Source organism: Chiloscyllium plagiosum, unplaced genomic scaffold (assembly GCF_037043375.1).
Source record: "Chiloscyllium plagiosum isolate Xiang-an unplaced genomic scaffold, Cpla_swu_hap1 HiC_scaffold_35, whole genome shotgun sequence".
Lineage (NCBI taxonomy): Eukaryota > Metazoa > Chordata > Chondrichthyes > Orectolobiformes > Hemiscylliidae > Chiloscyllium > Chiloscyllium plagiosum.
The window spans coordinates 41515410-41539591 of NW_028270173.1; the positions used below are offsets into that span (position 1 = coordinate 41515410).

Below are 24182 nucleotides of genomic sequence, written 5' to 3' on the forward strand. Positions count from 1 at the left end.
CCCAATCAGTTCGATGGGATTGACACAGCAAGCACTTGCTCAGTCCGCTCCCCATTCAGTAGACTGGACAGCAGCATACCGCGCATGACTCCTCGCCCCGACTACCCCCACAATCCTTCAAAACAACCCCCGTCTGCCACCCAAGCCAGCCCACCCTTCTGCCCACACAACCCGTCCAACCCACCTCCGGCTGCGCCCCCAACCCCGTGCAAACCCATGCCCTCATCAGCCTCCACACACTGTCCGCTCGCTAATCTGATCTGGCCGCACCGCCGACCCATGCTTCAGGGATTCATTCGTGATTGGAGCAGACAGGCGGTTCTGTGGCCACAAGCAAGAGGCCAGGACGGTGTGTTGACTCCAAAGTGCCAGGATCCTAGATGCCTTGAAACGTCTTCCAGACATTTTGGAAGGGGAGGACGAACAGCCTATGGTAGTAGCTGTTAGGATAAAAGAAAGCAGAATATATGCATTTAGGAAGAAAGTTAAAATGTTGGAACTACAAGGAACTATCATTGGATGACTCAACGCTAGTCAGATTAGAAACAGCAAGAAAAATAGGAGGAACATGTGTGTCTAAAGATAGTGTGAGGGAGAGAGTTTAAGAATCGTAGGACAATGGGACTGGTTTTGGGTGGAAGTGGAAACGCTGCAACCTGGACATGTTACAACTAGGAAGAACTCAGAGTGATCTTCGGCCTTCGGGTGTGAGGAGGCGTGAAAAGTGTTGGAATAATTGATGAAGTGCTTGGGAAGGTCCAAACGTAGTGTGTCAGGGTTCTGGAAAACAGCAGATTAGGGCAATGGACGCAGGTGTTGCGGGAGTGGTGAAGACCAAGGCAAACATGAGTAAGAACAAGAATAGGCAGGAAAACACTGCTGATAACAACAGGTCAGAAATCAGATGACACTAGGTTATAGTCCAACAGGTTTATTTTAAATCACAATCTTTCTAAGCCATGCCATTCGTCAAGTGATGTGCAGAGAGGCTCCGTGACACAAAATTGAAAGTGGAGAGATCAGATGGTCATGCAAATAATGTGAGTATAGTATCGACAAGTTGAATGATAAGTCTCTGCAGGTGATCAAACATGTGAGACTGCATGAATAAAATGTCAACAGCTAAATAGTAAGTGAAGGGGTTAACCTATAATCTAATTGATTGAGGCAGAAAACAGCAGGGACAGTGGTCTGAAATAGATGCTTTCCAATGCAAGATGAATAATAGGCAATTACGATTAATTTGGAGCTTTGGCTTGTACTTGGAATTGTGACATTATTGCGATTACAGAGACATATTTGAAACAGGGGCAGAACTTGAAGATGAATGTCCCAGGATTTAAACGTTTCAGGTTTGGCAGAAAGGGATGCTTAAGAGGTGTGGGGATGGCATTACCGGAAAAGAAGCATCTCACATCAAGACTGAGGGACAACATAGCAGTGGACTGTGCAAAGAGGCAATACTGGTGGAACCCAAGAATAGGAAAGGTGAACACACGATGCTGTGGGTATACTTCAGGACTCTGAACTGCCAGTGGGAGATAGAGGAAATAAAATGTCGGCAGATTTTGGAAAAATGTGAATGTAACATGGTTATCGAGGTGCGTGATTTTAACTTCCCATATGTTACCCGAGAATCAATTGGTGTTCTGAATTTGGATGGAGCAAAATTTGTAAAACAACTCAGGAAGGTAACTTGAGACGGCATCGAAGTAGTTCGACGAAGGATGAGGTTACACTGGACCTGGGAATATGGCGGTCAGATGAATGAACTCTCAGTGATGGAGCCTTTCGGGAGTGGCATCCATAATAACGTATATTAAGATAAGAACGAGTTTAAGATACTCATTACAGGGAGAACAGCAATCCTCGTTTGAAGGTGTTAAATTGCAGGAGGGCGAACTACAGCAATATTAGGCATTTCCTGCGAGAATTAAGGATAAGAATGGCAAGTTACACAACCTTGAATGGCCAGGGATGTTATGACCTTGGTCAAAAAGAAAAAAGGAAGCACATGTAAGGTCGAGGAGAATTGGAACAAATGATACTCTTTAATTACAACATCAATCGCTTTTCCCTCACAATCAAAGTACAAAAGAAATTAAACAAGGAATTTGAAGAACTCAAAGAAGCCATGAAAATTTGTTAACAAACAGAATTAAGGAGAATGAAAAGGCTTTTTAATTATGTATCAGGTGCAAGAATGAAGCCATGCAAAGGGTTGGCCCACACAAAGACAACGATTTGAATTTATGCGTGGTGCAAGCAGAAGTAGGTGAGGTCCTAAATGAATGTTTTGTGTTGGTATTTACCAATGAGAATGAATTGTTGGACGATTATCTCAGGGAAGGGAGTGTCGAAATCTTAAAGAGACGTTTCCAATGAAAAGTAAGAGGCGTTGTCCATCTTAAAAAAAAGAATTAAAGCAGAAAGGTTCCTGAATCCTTTTGGTATCTATCCCAGAATTCGGAATGAGCCAAAAGAACAAATTGCTGGAGTATTGACCGATCTCTTTGTATCCGCTTCGCCAGTAAGTGAGTTCCCAGAAGATTGGAGAATAGGCAATTTTATCCCAATGTTGAAGAAGGATGTGCAATGTTGCTGCTTCTTCAACAAGGTTTCGTTATCCTTCGTTTTTCTTTCCAAAGTGTTCTACGAGGTAGAGTTGACGAAATGTCTGGCATGATCTCTTGAAGAAATTTCTATTTTTTAAAATAAACTCTTGAACGATGACAGGGGATTGAACAGTTATCCCAGCTCAGCTTTGCTGTGGTTAAGTTTGGTTTCGTTTTGTATTTTTGCAGTCTGGGTGTTCAGAGCAAGCAGTCAATCAATTTTGAGAATGCAAGACCAAATTAACAGCTGCATGCAAAGACGTGTTCCACCTGAATCTCTCTGCCATCTCTCTCTCTCTCTCTCTCTCTTTCTCTCTCCTGTAAGCGCCTGCGTTTGATTTTGAACTTTTTTTTTTGCCAAGGGGCGTTATTGGGGATTGTTGCAGAAATTTGAACCAGCATCATTAAGTTGGGAAAATCTGTTGGGTTTTCGGAAAGACTAACTTATTCTGTATTCTGTTCTCTTCTATTTGAGCTTCATTAGTTAACCTTGCAAATAAATGCTGTTTTGTTTAAAATTATGTGGTTGGGCGAACTGCATCACTCCTGCAATATGCATATTACACCTGCTTAAAACAATCAGAAATCTAGTGTCTGAGGTACATGCTTGAAAAGTTTTGTGTTGGTCTAGCCTAGTCCATAACAGACTGGGGGTTCTTTCCAGGATTTTTTTCTTTCGTTCAGATTTGGGTTTAGGATTGCTTGTCTGGAAGGGAGCAAATGGTAAGTCTTATTGTCTGTTGTTCTAGGTGTTGATTCCGGACGGTTTGAACAGTGTTTGGGATATCAATGGCTGTTTCAGTCACCAAGAGTTTGCTGGATTGTATAAATGTGACTTTACAGACCTTAGAATAGGTGATGAAGACCATCCTGTTGTAATCATCAGTCAAACTGGGGTTGAAGCTACCTCCTTCTGGGAGAAAAGGAGAGATAATTATAGAAATAGCTCAGCCTTTAAATTTGCTGCAAACAATATCAGAAGTTTTAAAGGTGGCTACAACACAATTGAAATGTAAGCACCTTGAGTTCAGAGCAAAAGACAACGAAAGAGCAAAATAAATGAAACTGATGGAATTAGAATTAAAAGCAGAATGAGAAAACAACGAATCGCTGCAGAAGATCAAAAGGAAAAAGGGAGAAAAATAGAGAAAATGGGATAGAAGGGAGAGAAAAAGTGATAGAGGAAATGAAGAAAGAGGGAGTTTCTACTTCAAACATTCGCACGTAGACAGCAAAGTCAGCTTAAAAGCATGCGATGAAAGATAAAGACAATCTTAGTGAGGAAGACAGTCAGTATGAACCGACCCATGGTCGCCAAAAGCCTAGTGAAAATCTGATTACATATATTCCCTCATTGCTAAAGTTTGATGGGAAAGATGGAGAAGCCTTTTCATCTCATTTGAAAAGGAGAAAGTGAGGACAGCAGATGCTGGAGATCAAGGCTGAAAAATGTGTTGCTGGAAAAGCGCAGCAGGTCAGGCAGCATCCAAGGAGCAGGAGGATCGACGTTTCGGCATAAGCCCTTCTTCAGAAATGCTGAGCGTGTGGCTGCTGGAGCGTGGTGCTCGAGTATCTGACGGCTGAAATCCTGGAGCTGGCCAGCAACGCGGCCCGGGACGACAAGAAGACCCGCATCATCCCCAGGCACCTGCAGTTGGCAACGACGAGGAGCTTAACAAGCTGCTGGGAAGGGTAACCATCGCTCAGGGCGGTGTGCTGCCTAATATCCAGGCCGTGCTGCTGCCCAACAAAACCACCGCTGGGAGCGCCATTAAAAATGGAAGAGACCGTTCTTGAATCTGACAACTCAAAGGCTCTTTTAAGAGCATTCCTGAAGAAGGGCTTATGCCCGAAACGGCGATTCTCCTGCTCCTTGGACGCTGCCTGACCTGCTGCGCTTTTCCAGCAACACATTTTTCAGATCCCATTTGAAAAGTTGGCTAAAGAAGTGCAGTGGCCAGTGACCATGTGAGTTTTGTTGATGCAAACACAGCTTGTAGGTCGATCTATGAGGTATTTGGGTCATTATCAGATGAGGTATCTCGGGATATGAGGACGTGAAGAAAGTTGTCTTAACTGCATGTGAGCTTGTGCCTGAAAACTGCAGACAATGTTTCAGGAATTTAAGAAGGGAGCCTGGTCCAACCTACAATGAGTTTGAAAGGGTAAAACAAAGTAATTTTGATAGGTGGATATGGCCATTAAAAATAGAGCAAACTTATGACACTCTTAGATGATCATTTTGAAGCTGTTCAAGAATTCACTTCCTGAGCTACTGAGAACTCATGTGGAAGAGAGTAGAGAACAGCTGAAATGGAGATGGTTATGAGTTGGTTCGTAAATCAAAGCTTGGCTTCCAATATAAATTTCAATTCGTGAGAGATAGAAATTGTGGGAAAGCGAAATCCTCACGTGGGAAGGGAAAGGTAGATCTCGGGAAAGAGTGTAATGATAATTTAACAAAGGTAAGAAGGGAACACTTGGAGGGGAATGTGACGCTAAAAATCTCCAGTGGTTTCATTGCAACAAAATAGGCCACGTGAAATGACAGTATTGATGAGTTAGAAAAAGGTTTGGGAAGATCGATCTAGGAAAACAGAATGAGCCAGTGAATTTTGATGGAGTGGTAATGGAAACACAGTGGAAGTTAGAAAGCAGCACCAGAATGTACAGCCTGGTAGAAGTTGATTAAGGAGGAGGTACCAGATCTTCTTAAACCGTATACCTGCAAAGAAAACGTTTACTCAAATAGGACAGGAGCAGCAGGAAAAGAGGTTACAATATTAATAAATACAGAATCCTTTCGATATTTGGTGTTGAAGGATGAGGAGAGATGTATCTTAGAAGGATAATAGCAGAAAACGTGCTAGTCACGGGAGTTCACAGGGAGACAAGAGGCACTCAATTATGTAGAATTGTATTACAGATTCGAGGGAAATATCGTGGTAGGAGTTCTGGACAATCTCTCAGCTCCAAGAATATAAATTGTCCTTGCTACGAATACTGGGAAAGAGTGAGGACTGCTGATGCTGGGGATCAGAGTCGAAGAGTGGTGCTGGTAAAGCACAACTGGTCAGGCAGCATCCGCAGAGCAGGAGAGTCGACATTTCAAGCATAAGCTCTTTATCAGGGCAATTTCATGATTAAGAGCTTGCGCTCGCAATGTTGACTCTCCTGGTCCTCGTATGGTACTTGACCACCAGTGCTTTTCCAGCACCATATTTCGACTCTTTGTAATGATACAGCCGATTCAAGTGTATTCAAGTGATTCAATGTGCTATGGTTGATAAGCCAGTGGAAACTCAGACAACTGAAGTGTTGCAGGACATATATCCTGGGATTTTTCCTGATTTGTGTGACAATGAGTTCACAACGTTATCCGTTGAAAAAGGAGAGATCAATGAATATAGTTAACAAAATTGAAGTGGAATTAGCAGAGACTATGTTTGATCAAATATTTGAGAATAAACCAGGAGCAAATAGATAACAAAGCGGAAATGTTTAACCTAGATAAATTAACTGAGTTAAAGCAAAAGAGATGAATACTTTAAGCAATTATAGCAAAAGGCACTCATGAAGGAAGAATCCGAATGCATCTGTGAATGCTAATACCTTAAAACCGATTTCTTAATGAGGAAATGGAGAGTACCAGACATTCAAATGGATAATCAATGGGCACATTCCATCAAGTCGTATTGCCAGTGGGTTATAGACATGAGGTGTTGCGAGTGGTGCATAAAACTACGAGTAAGGGGTCATTTAGGAGCGAGAAAAACACATGCCAAAATATGAAAACCTCTTTCCTAGCCTGGACTGCACAAGGATGTAATTGAATTTTGCGAGACATGTCAAGGAATTGGAAAACCACAGCCAGTAATAAAACCCATATATCTGATACTTATTCCTGCATTTGAGGAACATTTTACAAGAGTCTTAATTGATGGCAGAGGAACTTTTCTGAAAGCATACAATGGGATTCGGTATTTGGTGACAATAATGTATATGTACACCATATTTCCAGAGGCATTTCCATTATGCAATATCACAGCTAAAAGGATTGCAGAAGAGTTACTCATTTTATTGACTAGATACGGACTGCCTACAGATATACAATGACATACAGGATCAAATTTCACATGGAAATTATTCGATGAGTAAGACAAAGTATTCCATTTATATATTTTATGATCAGAGGGGAGTCCAGAACTAGAGGGCATAGGTTAAGGGTGAGAGTGGAAAGAAATAAAAGAGACCTAAGTGGCAACTTTGTCACGCAGAGGGTGGTACGTGTATGGAATGAGCTGCCAGAGGATATGGTGGAGGCTGGTACAACTGCAACATTTAAGAGGCATTTGGATGGGTATATAAATAGGAAGGGTTTGGAGGGATATGGGTCTGGTACTGGCAGGTGGGACTAGATTGGGTTTGGATAACTGGTCGGCATGGACGGGTTGGACCGAAGGGTCTGTTTCCATGCTGTACATTTCTGTGACTCTATGACTAAATTCAGTCCATTTGAATTTGTTTCTGGGGATGGAATAAGAGGACAACGATAATTGATTAAGGAGAAATTGCTAAGTCTTAATTCAGAGATCATGCATTCGACGACATGTCAAATTTTAGGTAAAGATTAAATAGAGTGGGAGACTTGGCTATGCAGCATTTAAAAAGTATCACAGCATTGAATGGAACAGGGAGGATACAAGAAAACAGAATCTCACAATTTTGCTATCGGAAAAAAAAAGGCGTGAGTGTTATATTTAGTGGTCGGTGAACCTCTGTTAGGGAGATTTTGTGAAACTAATCAAGTCGAAAGTACATTGAGTGATGTGAACTACGGACTCCAGACAGAAAGGAAGCTCACAGTGTGTACTATATGAGTATGTTCAAAAGTTATTTTGACAGGGATCGAAAACAAAAGGTTACTGTTATTGGTTACAGACTGAAATACTAAATTCAGAGGATTATGATTTGGGCATTCCTGAAATTAAATTGAACAACGAGAAAGTTGTCAAAAATGGAATAAATTATTGAGTTACCTTCTATACGGAGGTCAAAATGACGTGGACGATTTTTTACTACCGCACTTGGAGATATGTGGAAATAAGCTGGAAAGTACTAACCAAATTATGCACAATGTAGATACAGTAGATGCTGTTTCGATTAAACAGCATCCTCTTTTCGGCATAACCATCGAAAAATGGCGCTGATTCATATACAATTGCGCGTTTGAAAGACTGCATTGGAAACGTGGAATGAACAACTAATTTTTCTAAGTTAGACTTGCTCAAAGGATGCAGACATGTATCTTTGTCCAAAAGAGCGAAAACAATTTAGGATTTTTCAATGCCGAATGGATTGTACCGGTTTAAAGTCATGCTGTTTGGGATGAAGCATGCGCCAGAGACTAACCAATAAGGTCATTTCCGGATTACCCAATTAGAGCTATAGAGTTGTAGAGATTTCCAGCACGGATATGATCTGCTTATTTTTTAGTCACATGTGGAAGGAATGTTTGAAACATTTATTAGAGTTATTTGATCAACTTCTGGAAGCAGACTTGGGGATAAACCTGGCTAAAAGTGAATTTTCCAAAGCCAAAGAACACTTCCTCGGCCATGTTATAGGACATTGACAATGGCCACATAGAATGCGAAATCCATGGCAATTGAAGAGTTTCCCATACCATCGACAGAACGGGCAGCATGACGATTCCTGGGATTGAATGGATTTTACCAAATGAATACATGAATAGGAAGGATTTAAAAATCACACAACATGAAGTTATAGTCCAACAAGTTTAACTGGAAGCACTAGCTTTCGGAGAATTGCTCCTTCATCAGAAATAAGTATCAGAGACATAGGTTTTATTACTTGCTGTGATTTTCCAATTCCTTGACATGTCTGGCAAAATGCAATTACATCCTTATGCAGTCCAGGCCAGTTGTAAGACACAGAATTTATAGCAAAGGTTTACAGTGCGATGTAACTGTAATTATACATTGAAAACTACCTTGATTGTTTGTTAAATCTCTCATGTGTTAGAATGACCATGACAGTTTCACTTCTTTCAAAAGTAAATCACAAAACTCTTTGTAAACGTTATATCTCAGGTTAACTGTACCAATTGGTGTCAGGCCAGATAGGATGTTGAAGGTGTTCTGTTCTGTTGTCTGTGCTGACTGATTCTAATCTAAATAATGAGTGAACAGAATCTTACATGAACTCGTGCAGCTTTTGAGCAAAGTACAATGTAACTCTGTAAGTTCAAATTCACCCCACAAACGTATATGTGTATATGTGCTTGTGTGTGTGCGTGTCTGTGGTGGGAGGTTGTGAGTCTCTGTGTGAGAGAGTGTATATGCGTGTGTGAGAGAGGCTAAAGCGGTCTAAGTCTGTAATAAGGTGCATGTATGAGTGTAGGAGTGCGTATGTGTGTCTGAGGTGGGGCGTTGTAAGTGTCTGTGAGACAGAGTGTACATGTGTGGGAGTGTAAAGGTGTCTAAGTCTGTGAGAGGATGCAGCTGTGAGTTTGGAAGTGTGTGTGTCTGTAGGAGTGTGTGTGCCTGTCTGTGTGCGTGTCTGTGTGTGCATAGGAGTGTCTCTGTTTGTATAGAAGTGCGTGTGTGTGTGTGTTTGTGAGTGCCTGTGTGTGTCTGTGTATAGGTAAACCTGTGTGTATGTGTGTGCATAGGAATGCGTGTGTGTGTATGTATCTGGGCTGGGAGGTTGTGAGTCTCTGTGACAGAGATTGTATATATGTGTGTGAGTGCAAAGGTGTCTAAGTCTGTGCGAGGATGCATGTGTGAGCGTAGGAGTTGTGTGTGTGTGTGTAGGAATATGTTTGTGTCTGGGGCGGACTGTTGTGAGTGTCTGTGAGACCGAGTGTATATGTGTGTGCGTGAGTGTAAAGGTGTCTAAGTTTGTGACAGGATGTATGTGTGAGTTTGGTAGTGTGTGTGTCTGTAGGAGTATGTGTGCATGTCTGCGTGCGTGTCTCTGCGTGTATAGGAGTATCTGTGCATGTATAGGAGTGCGTGTGAGTGTGTCAGGGGTGGGGTTGTGAGTGTCTCAGCGAAAGTGTCTATGTGTTTTCGAATGTAAAGAGGTCTAAGTCGGTGAGAGGATGCATATGTGAGTTTGGGAATCTGCGTGTCTGCAGGAGTGTGCGTGTCTGTGCATAGGTGTGTCTGTGTGTATGTATAGGAGTGCGTCTGTGTGTGTCTGTGTGTGTGCGCGCGCCTGGGGTGGGTGTTTGTGAGTGTCTATGAGAGAGAGCGTGTGTGTGTGTATAAAGGGATCTAAATTTATGAGAGGATGCATGTGTGAGTTTGGGAGTGTGTGTGTCTGCGGGAGTGTATGTGAGTTTCTAATTGCATGTCTGTGTATAGATGTGCATGTGTGTGTATAGAAGTGCGTGTGTGTGTGGTTGTTTGTGTGTGTGTCTGTCTGAGGTGGGGGGTTGTGAGTGTTTGTGAGAGAGAGTGAATATGTGTGTGTGAGTGCAAGGTGTCTAAGTCTGTGAGAGCGTGCATGTGTGAGTTTGGGAATGTGTGGGCCTGTCGGAGTGTGTGCGCGTGTCTGTGTGTGTATCCGTGTGTGTATAGGAGTGTCTGTGTGTGTATAGGATTGCGTGTGTGTGTGTGTATTTTTTGTGTGTAGGAGTGTCTGTGTGTGTATAGTGCAATGGTGGTCACCTGTATTGTGACAACAACCCAAGGTCCCAGTTGATGCCCTCCCTGTGGGTACCAAACTTAGCTATCAGCCTCGGCTCGACAAGTTTTCACTGGTGCCTGTCCCGAAGTCTGCCTTGGAGGATGATCACCCGAATGCCCGAGCTCAAATGTCCTGGACCGCTGACGTCCCAACTGGGAGGGAACACTCCTATCTGTTGATTGTAGTGCAGTGCCCATTCATCTATCGCCGGAGCCTCTGCTAATTTTCACCAATATGCCATGCCTCAGGGCATTCTTGCCTGCAGCGTATAAGGTAGACAACGTTGGCTGAGTTGCATGAGTTCCTGCCACGTACATGGTGGGAGGTGTCCCCAAGCGTAATGTTGGTATCCCTGTCCACACTCTGACACGTCTTGCAGCACATACTGTGACAGGGTAGTATGGGGTTGCCCTGAAAGCCAGGCAGTGTGCTACAAACAATTATCTGTTTGAGGTTCGGTGGTTGTTTAAAGGCGAGCGGTGGAGGTGTGGGGAAGGTCTTGGGAGGTGCTCATCATCACTGGTAATGTGTCACAGGTCGTGAAGAACATGGCATAGTCTTTCGGCTCCTGGAAAGTACTGAACAACGAAGGGTACCCTGTCGGTTGCAGCACGTATCTGTGGAGGTCATTAGGATTCCTTTCTGTGGCACGTCGGAACTTGCGGGTGATGAATTGAGCGTCGTACCCCGTTCTTTTGAGGACATCCCTGAAAATTAGGCACACCAGGAACCAAAAACAAGGGAAGTTTGGCATTCTCACAAGTAGTCGTGAAACCCACCCTGACATCACAGTGGGTAACATTATCACTGCGGGGAAGTCGATTGTCAACTTATTGGACCATACCCTTCGACCAGAAGGTATTGAAGTCCTGAGCAGGGGTCTCAATTTCTGACCCACCCACAAAATGGGCGCCTTGGTTCTTGCAGCAACATACAGGAGTTAATCAGAATAATGAGACTCTGGGAATTCTTTCAAGGTGCCAGCATTGACCTCAACGAGTTCATGTCACACTACCCGTGACCACTATTGCACTGTCCACACACAGAGACACTCCTACACACACACAAACACACAGTTACACACACACAGACACTCCTATATACACACACACAGGAACTCTTATACAAATGCATACACATTCCTACAGACATGCATACACATTCCTACAGACAGACACACTTCCAAACTTACATATGCACCCTCTCACAGACTTAGACCCCTTTACACTCACACATAAACATATACACTCTCTCTCACAGACACTCACATACACCCAACCCAGACACATACACACATACACACACACAGACACAAACAGGCACTGCTATACACACACACACAAGACACGCACACAGACACTCACACATACTGCTGCGGACATACCACACTCAAAACTCACACATGCATCCTCTCAGACTTCGACCCCTCTACACTCACACACACACACACATATACACTCTCACACAGACACTAAAATCCCCCACCCCAGACACACATACACATACACACATGTCCACAAATTCGCGTGTGGGGGGAATTTGTCTTTGCAGAGTTACGTTGTACTTTGCTCACAAACTGCATGAATCCATATAAGACTCTGTTTACGCATTTTTTTAGATTAGAATCAGTCTAAAGATTATGACAAAGACAAACAGAACACAGGTGGCCTGACACCAATTGTTACAGTTAACCTGAGAATGTAACTTTGGAAAAGAGTGTTGTGATTTACATATGAAAGAAGTGAAACTGTCATGGTCATTCTAACACTTGGGAGACTTAACAAACAATCAAGGTATTTTTCGATGTATAATTTCAGTTGCATCACACTGTAAACTTTTGCTATAAATTCTCTGTGTCTTACAGTTGTGTACTGCAAAACCACCTGATGAAGGAGTGGTGCTCCGAAAGCTAGTGCTTCCAATTAAATCTGTTGAACTATAACCTAGTGATGTGTGATTTGTAACTTTGTACACCCCAGTCCAACAGTGACATCTCCAAATCATGAATAGGAAGGAGAAAGAAGGATAATTATCCTGCAAGTGAAGACAGTCTTAATATTGTAGGGCAACATGTGTTGATTCTGGCGGAAGGACCTGTCGCTGTGTTGTGCTGTTCTTGGTACTCTGCTCTTCTTTTAAAGCATAATTGGAGATTGATCACTCGTGTTGATCAAGCCTACAACATCCATCGTACAGGTGTAAACAAACTTCATAAAAAGAAAGAATTTGCGATCACTGGTAATTATGGAGTGATTAGACAGTCTTCAATTTGCTGCTAAAGAAAAAATGAGAATATATTCCATGCTTCACGAATGTTTTACCTCGTCAGTTCAGCTGTCATTGCACTCTGAAAACTCGCCCTTCTGCCATCATACATTATACCTTATTCAAAGCAGATTATTCAGTTTTTGTTCTGATGTCAGCATATGGATTATGACCAATACATTTGCTTTCGGTTTAACATCTAATCTGGCGAAAATTGCGATTGTATCCTGTGGACTTTGTTATTTGCCTAAATATATATTTATATACCTCTTGACAAAGGTAATCATTTGATTTGTTACAGCATTCAATGATTTATTCTATGATATCAGAGACTATTAGCTTCCAAATTTCAACTTCAATTACACCACATTTGAAGGCTGAGTATTATCCTGGTGATGTTGACTGGTCTATCCACTTAGCTGTAATACTCATCTTTGATCGATTTGTTGCTGTTTGGTGCAAAAGGCTGTTGGTAAAGTATTGTTCTGCTAAAATGATCGCACAATTTATAAGAATTGTCAGTTCTCTGATCATTTTCTGTTCACTTACTATCCATTTTTTTATTTGAGCCTCCTGAGGAATTAACCAAAAAAAAAAAAGACTGTTCTGTCAAAGCAAGTTTCTGTAAGTTACCTAAACGGATTGCATTTGGTGGATGGAAATTACTTTTTAAAAATTCCACTTATTTCGATATTACCGCTCAATGTGCTCACCAACAGGAACATTGTATAGACTGAAAAACATGAAGGAGGACTCAGAGGAAATGATAACTGTCTGAAACTCAATGATTCAGAAATAGCATCGGGCACAGTGAATATCACAACACTAGGGATGCTGTTTCGATATCAACCTCGAGTCTCTGTATGGAGTTCACAGATTTTCTCCGTGTCTGAGTGGATTTCATCTGAGCGGTCCAGTTTCCTACCATAGTTTAAAAATTTGTAGTTTAGATGGCTTGGCCATGCGAAGTTTCCCGAAGTATCCAGGACCTGTCGGTTAGGTGGATTAACAATAGGAGGTGCATGGTAAGAGGGATGGTGTGGGATTCGGTGGAATGATCTACTGAGGGTTGTTGTGGCAACCGGTAGGTTGAATGGCCAGGTTCTCCACTATACAAAGTGTATTCCATAGTGGAGGGGAGAACGTTCGATGATTATGTGAATGGACAATCTGGAAACTTCCATTATAAACACTGCAGCATTGGCATTACATTCTCAATTTGCAGATGCACAATTATGAACCAAAATTTACAATCATCCATTTATAATCCTAAATAAGAAGCCTATATGATGAGCACCTTGAGGATCCTGCTTAAGTACACTTAATTATAAAATTTCACAATGTAAATTGAATGTTGAGTTGATAATTTGATTACACACCGCATTTGGCAGCTTATGCATTCCTTTGAGAGAGCTCTTGCATTCTCGACAAGATGAGTCTTTTCATAAATTTCTTTTTGATTTCGCTTGCTTGTGGAAACTAATTCTCCCGAAAATCAAAATAACTGTATCCACTGTTTCACTGTTTCAGTCGAATTTCACAAACATCTTTCAATTAAAATGTTACCTTAAAGAAAATGTCTTTTGTCCAGTCTTACAAATGCACTGTAATTAGATAATCATGTTTCAAAATGTTGAGTCAACATATTAAATAAATATCGAAATTTATCATGATGCGTGAACTTTCCCAAATGGGCCATCGATTTTGGTGTAACTGATGGAATATTTTTGACAATATTTATCCAATTTCATCAGACTTATGATCTAGAGTAAATGATTGGCTTTTCATTTATATCATGTCATAGGCATTTAACGCCATTTATTTATTCATTGAATCAAAGTAAACAAAGGATGTTTGCAGATAATTAGATCCTGTGCCTCTTCTGTTTATATACAAGCAATTTAAAATTGTTACTGGAAATCTACAACAATAGTCGAAAAAGCTGAATAACACATGCGATCTAACTGAATCTTTGTGAAGAGAAACATGCCAATGATTGTAATCTATATAGTATGGTATTTTCAGAACTGTCAGTCGTCATCTGTTGAGGTTCTCCATTACCTTCGGCTATTATTATAGATAATTCTGCGAGTCACTGAAATCGTATGCATGGACCAGATCAGATCCCTTCAAATTATTTTAAGAAGATAGACTGGAAACTAACTTTGTCTTATTTTAAAGATAAATGTAAAGTGCGGTGTTTCACATCCAATCTGACAACAAAATCTGCTTAGTGTTAAGCAAAACACAATTCAATTTCTAATTAATTACATTTCCCACAGTGTGGAAACAGGCCATTTGACCCAGCGAGTGGACATTGACCATCGAAGAGTAACCCACTCAGACCCACTTCCTTCTGAGTAATGCAGCTAATACGCTGGGCAATTTACAAAGGCCAATCCATCTGACCTGTACATGTTTGGTTTGTGGAATAAAACCAGAGCACCCGCAGGAAACGCATGCAGACACGGGAAGAATGTGCAAACTCCATAATGACAGTCACCCGAGGCAGTTAAACCTGCATCTCTGGCACTGTGAGACTGCAGTGCTGACTACTAAGCTTCTGTGCTGCCTAGCTGACGAATGCACAGGTTAAAATATAATAAAAGAAAGAAGAACTTAGAATGACTTAATCCTGTTGCGAAGCTGAACAGAGTAATACACACCGTAACTATACTAACGAAAAGTTCCTTCATGTTAACATCATGTAAAGACAACACTTAGTAAAAAGGCAATGTCAGAAACTTATTATCGTAAGCAATTTGGAAGCAACAGAAAGGGGCAGGGGTGGGGGAAGTTGAAAGGCGGAGAGAGAGAGAGTATATCTATATATATATATATATATATATATATACACACACACACACGCACAAACAGACAGAGAGAATGTTGAGAGAAAACTCAGAGTAGTAGCCTGCAGACATTTGCTGCAACTTCCAACCCTATCCAAATTTCAGCAAAAACTGCTTCAAGGTTAAACTGAGAAACAAAACCAGTATATGCTCGCTCATTCAATTGCTCCAACTTAAAAATCATCTAAGGCCTCACAAGCTGCTTACGTTACCACAGACTGATGGATACCCCTCGTCCAATCTCTCGTTTAAAAGAAACCTGGACAAAATACACCTCTTCAAACAATAGCATTGCCAGACATGGCGGAGCTCTGCCGCATTTATTTCCACGTCTATGGGCACCAGTAAAGAACAGTCTAACTTTCAACGTTGTTATTCATCTTTTTCTATTTTAGATTTCAAAGAGAATATTTGTAAAAACAAAAGTGCTACAGCAAGCCAATTCATTGAAAAATCCGAAGAACGAGAATTGTTAGAGTTGGTAAGAAAAATCAAAGTGAAGAGGCAAGTAGAGTTTAATCTACCTCCATGGAATTTCTGGAATGTGATAGTAATCACATGAAGTGAATGAAACACTCAGTTCCAATTCATGGTGTTATTTTGATATGAGGAGCGTTTTAAAATTTTGTAAGTTAACATTTTGCAGCCTTTATGGCATACAGAATATTCAGAATTTCAAAGAAAAAAAAAGCATGTTTGAATTCATTTTCCTTAAATACTGTTGATCATATAGAACGTGTTCCCATTTCCAACACTGGACTGAATAATTGAATGCCAATAGTGAATATTTCAGATTTTTCCACACAATAACTGACTGTTTTTTTCTGTGTCTCTTTGTGTCTTGCAAATGCAAGTACAATGTATATTGCTTAAATAATTTATTCAATGTTGGGTTTAAGTTAAACACGGACTTTTCTTTAAATAGAAAAATTGCCCCTAGAAAAATCAAAAGGGTGCATTTATTTCCTTAGTGGAACACTAGGAGCATAAATTTCAAAATACATTGATTTAAAAGTCAGCAGCATGATTTGGAACGCAGACAATACATTTTGAAAATAAAGGTCTCTTTAACTTCACCATGAGGTATCCTTTGAATTGAACATAATTTTTGAACAGGAAGCATGCATTTCGCTTGGGATTAATTCTGTTCAATGGACTGAAACTGAAACCACTCATGATGTAATACTAGCCTAGCCACTTGTGGTTTCTCACTGGTATTAAATAAACAGCAGCTTGAAAGCAAAACATCTGAGTGAAGATACGGCAAAGAGAGACTTTCTCAGTCGGGCGAACATGGGGCCATAGATAATCATGCAGATTGAAAATATTTTTTATCCCATTCATGCAATTGTTGGTGTTCCAGGGTAATACACTGAAGATGACTGAACAGTTTTAGTTTATTCTGTTAAAATGAATCATCTTAATGGAATACTCATTTGGATTGATGCATTTATTGCTGTAAATAATGAAAGTTCTCTTGCAACTGCACTTGACAGTTTGGAGAATCTTTATTAATATTCCTTGACAGGACCTGAGAACCACCAACTTAGTCAGCATTATTGGTTCATCCATAATTGCCCAAAGGGTAGTTAAGAGTCAACTGCATTTCTGTGTGTCTAGATTCACATGTAGGTCAGGCTAGACAAAGATAGCTAATGTCTTACCGTTAACTACGTTAGTCAACCTTATCGATTTTAAAGAGAATACCTATGTCGTCCTTGCCATCGTGCTTCTTTCATATTAAGTTCAAGTTTTAACATTCGCTCTGGTAAATTTCCACCCCGCCAGTATAATCTGAAAGTTTAATGCTATTCAGTTTTTAGTAACTTAGAGGGAGACATTATGATTTTCAGGTAACAAGATCTTCTACGATCACTTCTCTAAATTTAAACCAAATTGTTTTAAGTACTCGAAAAGTGCACAGCGAAAGAGTGGGAGATCCACACCCACACACACTCACACACATAGAGAGAGAGAGAGAGAGAGAGAGAGAGAGAGAGACGACGACGTCGAGAAAACTATATTCGTACGGATCTGTGTTCGGGAAATAAGCAGTTTGATTTAGCAACAGCGATACCCTCTATCAAAATTATGACAGAACAGTTGTGGGTTTTCTGGTTGCTATAAACAATCGGGTTTTCTTTCCACAATGGAATGCAAAATAACTTCCTTTTGTTTCAGATTCTGGTGCTTAACCACGTTCAACATCAGTTATCCTGTGATAAGCGATAGAGGTGACATGCTTGAAAGATATTCATTTTTGAGATGTCTGGACAAGATAGACATAGAAAGGATGATTTTTCATTTTGCAAGTTATAACAAATTTTATGGTGAGATCAGTGCTGATGATTAAACGTTTATTCATCTACAGAATTAACTTGGCTGAATGGAGTGAAACTGCTATATTTGTACATGACGTAAAGATGGCTTGGAGCTGAAACGATCATGCCAAAGTAACTTTATGATAACGGGGAGGGGAATTTATTCAGCTCAGCTGACTGAATGACTGGTTTGCAGCACAGAGTGTCGCGAACAATGTCGGTTCAATTCACGTGTCTGGGCACCAGGAAGGTACCATTTCTTCAATTGTGCCCCTTGCCTTAGGGTGTCGTGTCCCTCAGGTTTAGTCTCTGTCTAATGAGACAGCGAGAGTATTCTGGAATTAAATATGTTTACGAAGGGAAATACATTGTTTCAAATGTGACAGAGGTCTGGGAAACAGGGTATGATTACGAGTGAGCTGGAGATTGTTCATTTTCACGACAGAGAAAAATAATTACTTAGCATTGAATTCAATGATGAGTGATGGCAGAGCTCTGAGTTGTAAAGCAAATGTGCATCTCAGTACATTAAACACAGAATTTTCACATGCAAAATAGTAAGGAATTATGAACGCTCATAGAATGTTATTGCTTATTGACAGGGACGTTTGACACAATTAGACAATTAATGATTAATTTACTAAAGCTTCAGGTGATAGAGTCTGGAACACAGAGGGCAGCATTGGTCATTTTTTAAGGAAACCTGCAAATGCATTGGATGTAGTGCAGATAGCTTTTACCTCAGTAGAACCTTGAATTTTGTACTGTGAAGAAACGATTGGACATCTGAAATTTGAATCCACATGAACTTGGAAGAGTGAGCTGTGATTTGATGAAGGACAAATAAATCCGTGGATGGGTGAATATGTGAAGCATGGTTCCCCATGTACGAGAATGTGGAATTTGGAGTTACTCTTTAAAAAGAAGTAAGAGTAATTTCAGATAAAGGTAAGCAGAAAATAAACGTCTCAGGGTGTGATTCTCGACTCAATTTTATTTAAAGAAACTGTGACAACAATTTTATTGCCTGCATTTAAGTATGAGATAGATACATTCATCGTGCAATGCCTCACTGTGGTAGCACACTTCAGGTCACTTGACGGGGTGGTCAAACGTTAGGGTGATATGTGACATGAAGATATAATAAGTTAATCAGATGAGCTGATCAGTTGGGAATTGCATTCAATCCAGATTGCTGTGACGTGATGGAATTAAGCAGGACAAGTAATATGAGGGAACATCTGGGAAGCATCAAAAATATAGTTAAAACTCATTGGGCATCGTCACTGCTCTTTTAAAGGAACGACATTAATTGATTAACACGTTATACACGATTTGCCTTTATTAGACATGACGTGGAGTTTGGAGTTGATTCTGGAAATGCATAATAAATGAGTTAGGCCACAGCTGGAATGTCAAGGGCTGTTCAAGAAAGCACGTCATTGGAGTATGTGATTGCGGTGAAGAGATTTACCAAAACAATTTTTAGGCTGGAGACTTGTAATTGTGAGAGCGACTTAATAGATTAGGCCTTTTTCTTCTTGAAGTAGAGGGAATTGAAGGGATAATGTATACTTCAGATATGTAGATTTGTGAGAGCCATGCATAATACAAGCAGGAAAACACGTGAACCAAAGGTGGAGAGATCAATGACGATTCGAAATTTTTTTTCGCTAACGGGTAGGATGCTGAGAAAGGATGTAAAGACCTTCTTTGCACTCAGGGAGTATTTGGAATTCAGTGCCTTTAAAGGTATGGCAAGCACAAATCTTTCTATATTTTAAGAAGTACGCACATATGAACTTCCAATGCTAAGGCAAACAATGTTGGAGACTAAGCACAACAACACGACAACAACTGGATCGACTGACGGACATTTTTATCTTTGCGATGGCTCTATAATATTCTGAAAAATTCGGTAAATTTTTAGAACTCATGAATTCCTCTCAGTAGTCAACATAACTTCAACTTCATTAAACTTCTCCAACATCTGTTGAAGAAACTGAAATTGATTTTTTTCAGTGTTCAAGTGTATTTATTGCAGTGAACACAAATGGATCCAGAGCTGGTGGGCATCTGAGCTCGTTCATTGACTGGGAACCATTTTTGTCGCTGTTGGCAGGTTGATAAACTTTGTCAATGATAACTGATCAGGAACATAAAGACCAAACAACCGAGTCTCCATTTGTAAACAGTCGAAAAGTGTGGCACAGGATAAAGCACAGCTGATCAGTTAGCATCTGAGGTGCAGGACAGACGATGTTTCGTGCTTTCCTGGTGAAGAGCTAATGTTCAAAACGCCCACTCTTCTGCTCCTTGGATGTTGCCTGACCTGCTGTGCTTTTTCCAGCGCCACATTTTTCTGCTCTCACTCTGAAGCATCTGCAGACCTCACTTTCTCCATTTATACACAGCCCTCTGTTCACGTTCGTTTGCACCTTGGACTTTTGCTTGAACAAGCAGCTGAATAATCAACACTTAGATTAGATTACTTACTTACAGTGTGGAAACAGGTCTTTCAGCCCAACAAGTCCACACCGACCCACTGAAGCGCAATCCACCCAGACCCATTCCCCTACATTTACCACTTCACCTAACACTGCGGGCAATTTAACATGGCCAATTCACCTAAGCTGCACATTTTTGGACTGTGAGAGGAAACCCACGCAGACACGGGGAGAATGTGCAAACTCCACACAGACAGTCGTCTACGCCAACTTATGTTAATTGTCATGTTAATAACTTCCAACAAGTGCGGTAATCCTTCACCAAATCAAGATTTTTGAAGCAGTTTTTTTTCTATTCTCAACTTCCAATTAAAATTACAAAAAAACTTTAAACCTAAGAAGCGAGGTGGTGAAATGTTATCAGAAATAGGCAGATATGAGAAGTAATTAGATCGTGCCTGTCACGCAATAAGGTCTATTATTATTGTTGATTCAGATATTCACATGTTGGTTCACATTTGAATCAATATAATTTTTGCAACACACTTCACATTCACTCTGCTCTCTACTAAAAAAAAACTCTTTACTGTACGCACACGTCAGCGCATGCAAATACACTCATAATTTCCTGCTATGAATGTTATTTATGGAAAGCTATATGTCATTCTTAGCTTGTCCAGCTTATACGCAACTCCTGTCCCTGAGAAATATGATTTCCTCTTAAGCTATTTCTAGCATTGTTCAGCAAATCATTCAATTGTTACAAAGCATAAAGAAGGAAATTAACTAATGAAGCTGTACTCACTGTCAGTAGGTGACAATGATACGTAATTCACTCTTCAGCATTCATCACCGATATTGACAGACGAATACGTCTAAAGCTGAGCTGAAAGCATTTTAAATGATGTAGTTACATGACTGGAGATGTGACAGGTGAAGAGGGAAACAACAATTCGACATTAACCGGCCTGACCTGACATTCATCAACCTCAATACAGCACACACATCTGACATTGACAGCATTAATGAAGGATTGGGTTGGTGAGTGGATGTAATCAACGTTTATTGTTGATGAGAGAAAGGTAAGTTAAGTGCAGACAAAGTTGGGTGGTGTGGCTGTACCAACATGACAAGTGGGATAGAAGTTGACGTTATCTAACAGTTGAAGATTGCGTGTTTATAAGTTATTTTCAACTGCACATTCTGTGGGATGACGGACCACTGTTTAACGTTGTTTAATGTTTAATGCCTAATCTCTGTTCAGTTTATTCCCATTAGAGAATTTGAAATGCCACATAGCAGAGGTCAAACCTGCTTAAGCTCTGTTCATTAAAAAATCCATTTACTCCAGGCATTAATCTAATAAACTTTCTCAGAACAGTTTCCAATGTACTAATTTCCTTCCATAAGTACAAAGACCAGTATTAACCTACAAAATTCCATAGCTTTCCTGATTGTTTGTAACGACTTCATATCAAACTTTTTTGATCGATGAAGTAGGAATCACGCATGATTCTGTACCTCACAGCCCGGCAACTGAGAATCATTTCGACAGCATGACATTTTTTTCTTTCATTCTTCCAGAAATGACAATGTCATACCTAAATTAATAATACTCCATTTGGCAATTAGATCAGTTCTTATCCCTTTCAGCTTTTAATGTCTCCTTCACAGCATAGGCACACTTAGAAATGAGGTGCCAGTCTAATGGAGCCACAAGACAGAATTACTTGCATTCCAGGCAGCTTGAGTGGAAAGCACGACCAATTAATTGTATCAAAGCCCTTCTAATGGCACACCTAAGCAGAAGTAGGGACATGAATGATGAAATGGAAGAGGAGACTCTACAAATATCTCCATGTTTATTAATGGAGTAATTCAACAAAATAAAACTGAAACAAATCGACGAAATGCCTTATATATAGGATATGGAAGAGTGCAGGACAGGAACAGGCCTTTCAGCCCACCATGTCTGTACCGACAAGATTCAATTCTAGACTAATTTCATCTATCTGCACATGATCCATATTATAGAGTTATAGAGTCATACAGGACCAAACAGATCCGCGGGACCAAACATTCCACATACAAAAATCCCGAACTAAACTCGTCCCACGTCCTTTCTCCTGCATCCCTCCAACCTTTTCCTGTCCATGTACCTATGCAGTTTTTAACCTTGTAATTGTACTCACATCCACCACTTCCTCAAGACATCTGGAGTATTGTGTGCAGTTTTGGTCGCCATGCTTTAGGAAGGATTCAGAAGTCGTTCTTCTATGTATTGAAATCATTTACATTATTATTATGCTAAAAAATACTTGTGCCGGGCCTGAGCGTTAATCAATGTGTATAATCGGTGTTTTCTTCCACACTGGAAATTGATACAGGCATCAAATACGTTCCCATGCATAATTTTAGACAATAAATTCACTTTGACGAAATGGCAAAGTATTCATCAAGCCGGGAAAATGTTCAACTTGAGTGGCTGCATGGAACCAGCTCTTGCTTTAAACGTTGGTGGTTTGAATACACGTGCAAAATATTTAGTATAATATTGACAGATTGAAAAAAATCAACATGCTTGCATTTGATATTATTTTATTCTGAACTATCTTATTCGACTAATTAGTAGCATTTATTGCACGTGCTTAATCGAATAAATAATGATTTTCATGTTTTCAGCATGCTGAGTTCGACCAATTTATTTTTTTTGTTTTGTTTTTTGCAGCTAATCTGGTGACAATTGTGATTCTAAACTGTGAACGTTGCGACCTTTCCAAATGCGTCACTCGATATTTAATGACAATGGCGGTGACAGATCTATCTGTTCTGATATTTGCTGTAATATTCTATGAGATCAAAGAATATCATTTCCCAAATTTATTTTTCAATGATACGCCAATTTGCTCTCTGAACATTGTCCTGGTTATGCTTTCTGTTGACTGTTCTGTCTGGTTAACTGTCGCATTGACCTTTGATCAATTTATGGCTATTTGTTGCAAAAAGCTGCAAATAAGGTATTGCACTGTGAAAACATCAAGCATGGTTATAGGAATAGTTTATTCCGTGTGCACCTTACAGACTGTTCCAATCTACTTTGCATTTGAACCTCGTCAAGTAATAAACAACCGACCATGGTCATGCTCTGTGAAAGCCAGCTTGTATACATCACGAATGTGGAATGCGTATTGGTGGACGGAAATTATTTTAACTCCATTTCTTCCATTTGTTTTGGTGTTACTTTTCAATACACTGACTATCAGGAGCATTGTACAGACAAACCGAATAAGAGGAAGACTGAGAGGAATCAACAAGGATCTGAAACACAATGACCCAGAAATGGAAAACAGGAGAAAGTCAATGATTATCTTAATCACTATTTCTGCAAATTTCATTATTTTGTGGACTGTAACATTGGTAACTTTCGTACTTGTCCAATTTACAAATGTAAAATTATTACTACCAAATTACAACGATCCATTTACAATTCTGGAACAAACAGGCTATATGCTAATGCCATTGAGTTGCTGCACAAACACCTTCATTTATGCTGTTTCACAACGTAAATTTAAAGATGAACTTTAAAATTTGATTATGCGTCCCATTTCTTTGCTAACATATTTCTTTCAGAAAGTTTTTACCTCTGTGAACTAAACAATAAGTATAAGTTTATTCTCACCATTTTATGATAAAGCACAATATAAAATAACACGGCTTTATGACTTCCATCAACATTTCCTTGCATTGTATTGACAACAAGTCAAGACTTGTGTGTTTGCTTATCTTGCTTCCTTCTGGGACATAATCATTCATAATGTAAAAATTAATATTGTCAATCCTTCTACCCTAACTTCACAGGAAAACGTCAGTTAAAATGACGCAGATAAAATAATGTTTGGGCATGAAGAAAGTGGCATAGATCATTTTCTAAACGGCGAATTATTTCAGAAATCTGAAGCATGAAGA

General features: G+C 40.1%; 1 pseudogene; it reads left to right on the top strand.

Annotated features, from left to right (window-relative positions):
- Nucleotides 1-1589: 1589 nt before the first annotated feature.
- LOC148140706 (putative G protein-coupled receptor 139) lies at nt 1590-23870 on the top strand (annotated as a pseudogene).
- Nucleotides 23871-24182: the final 312 nt, after the last annotated feature.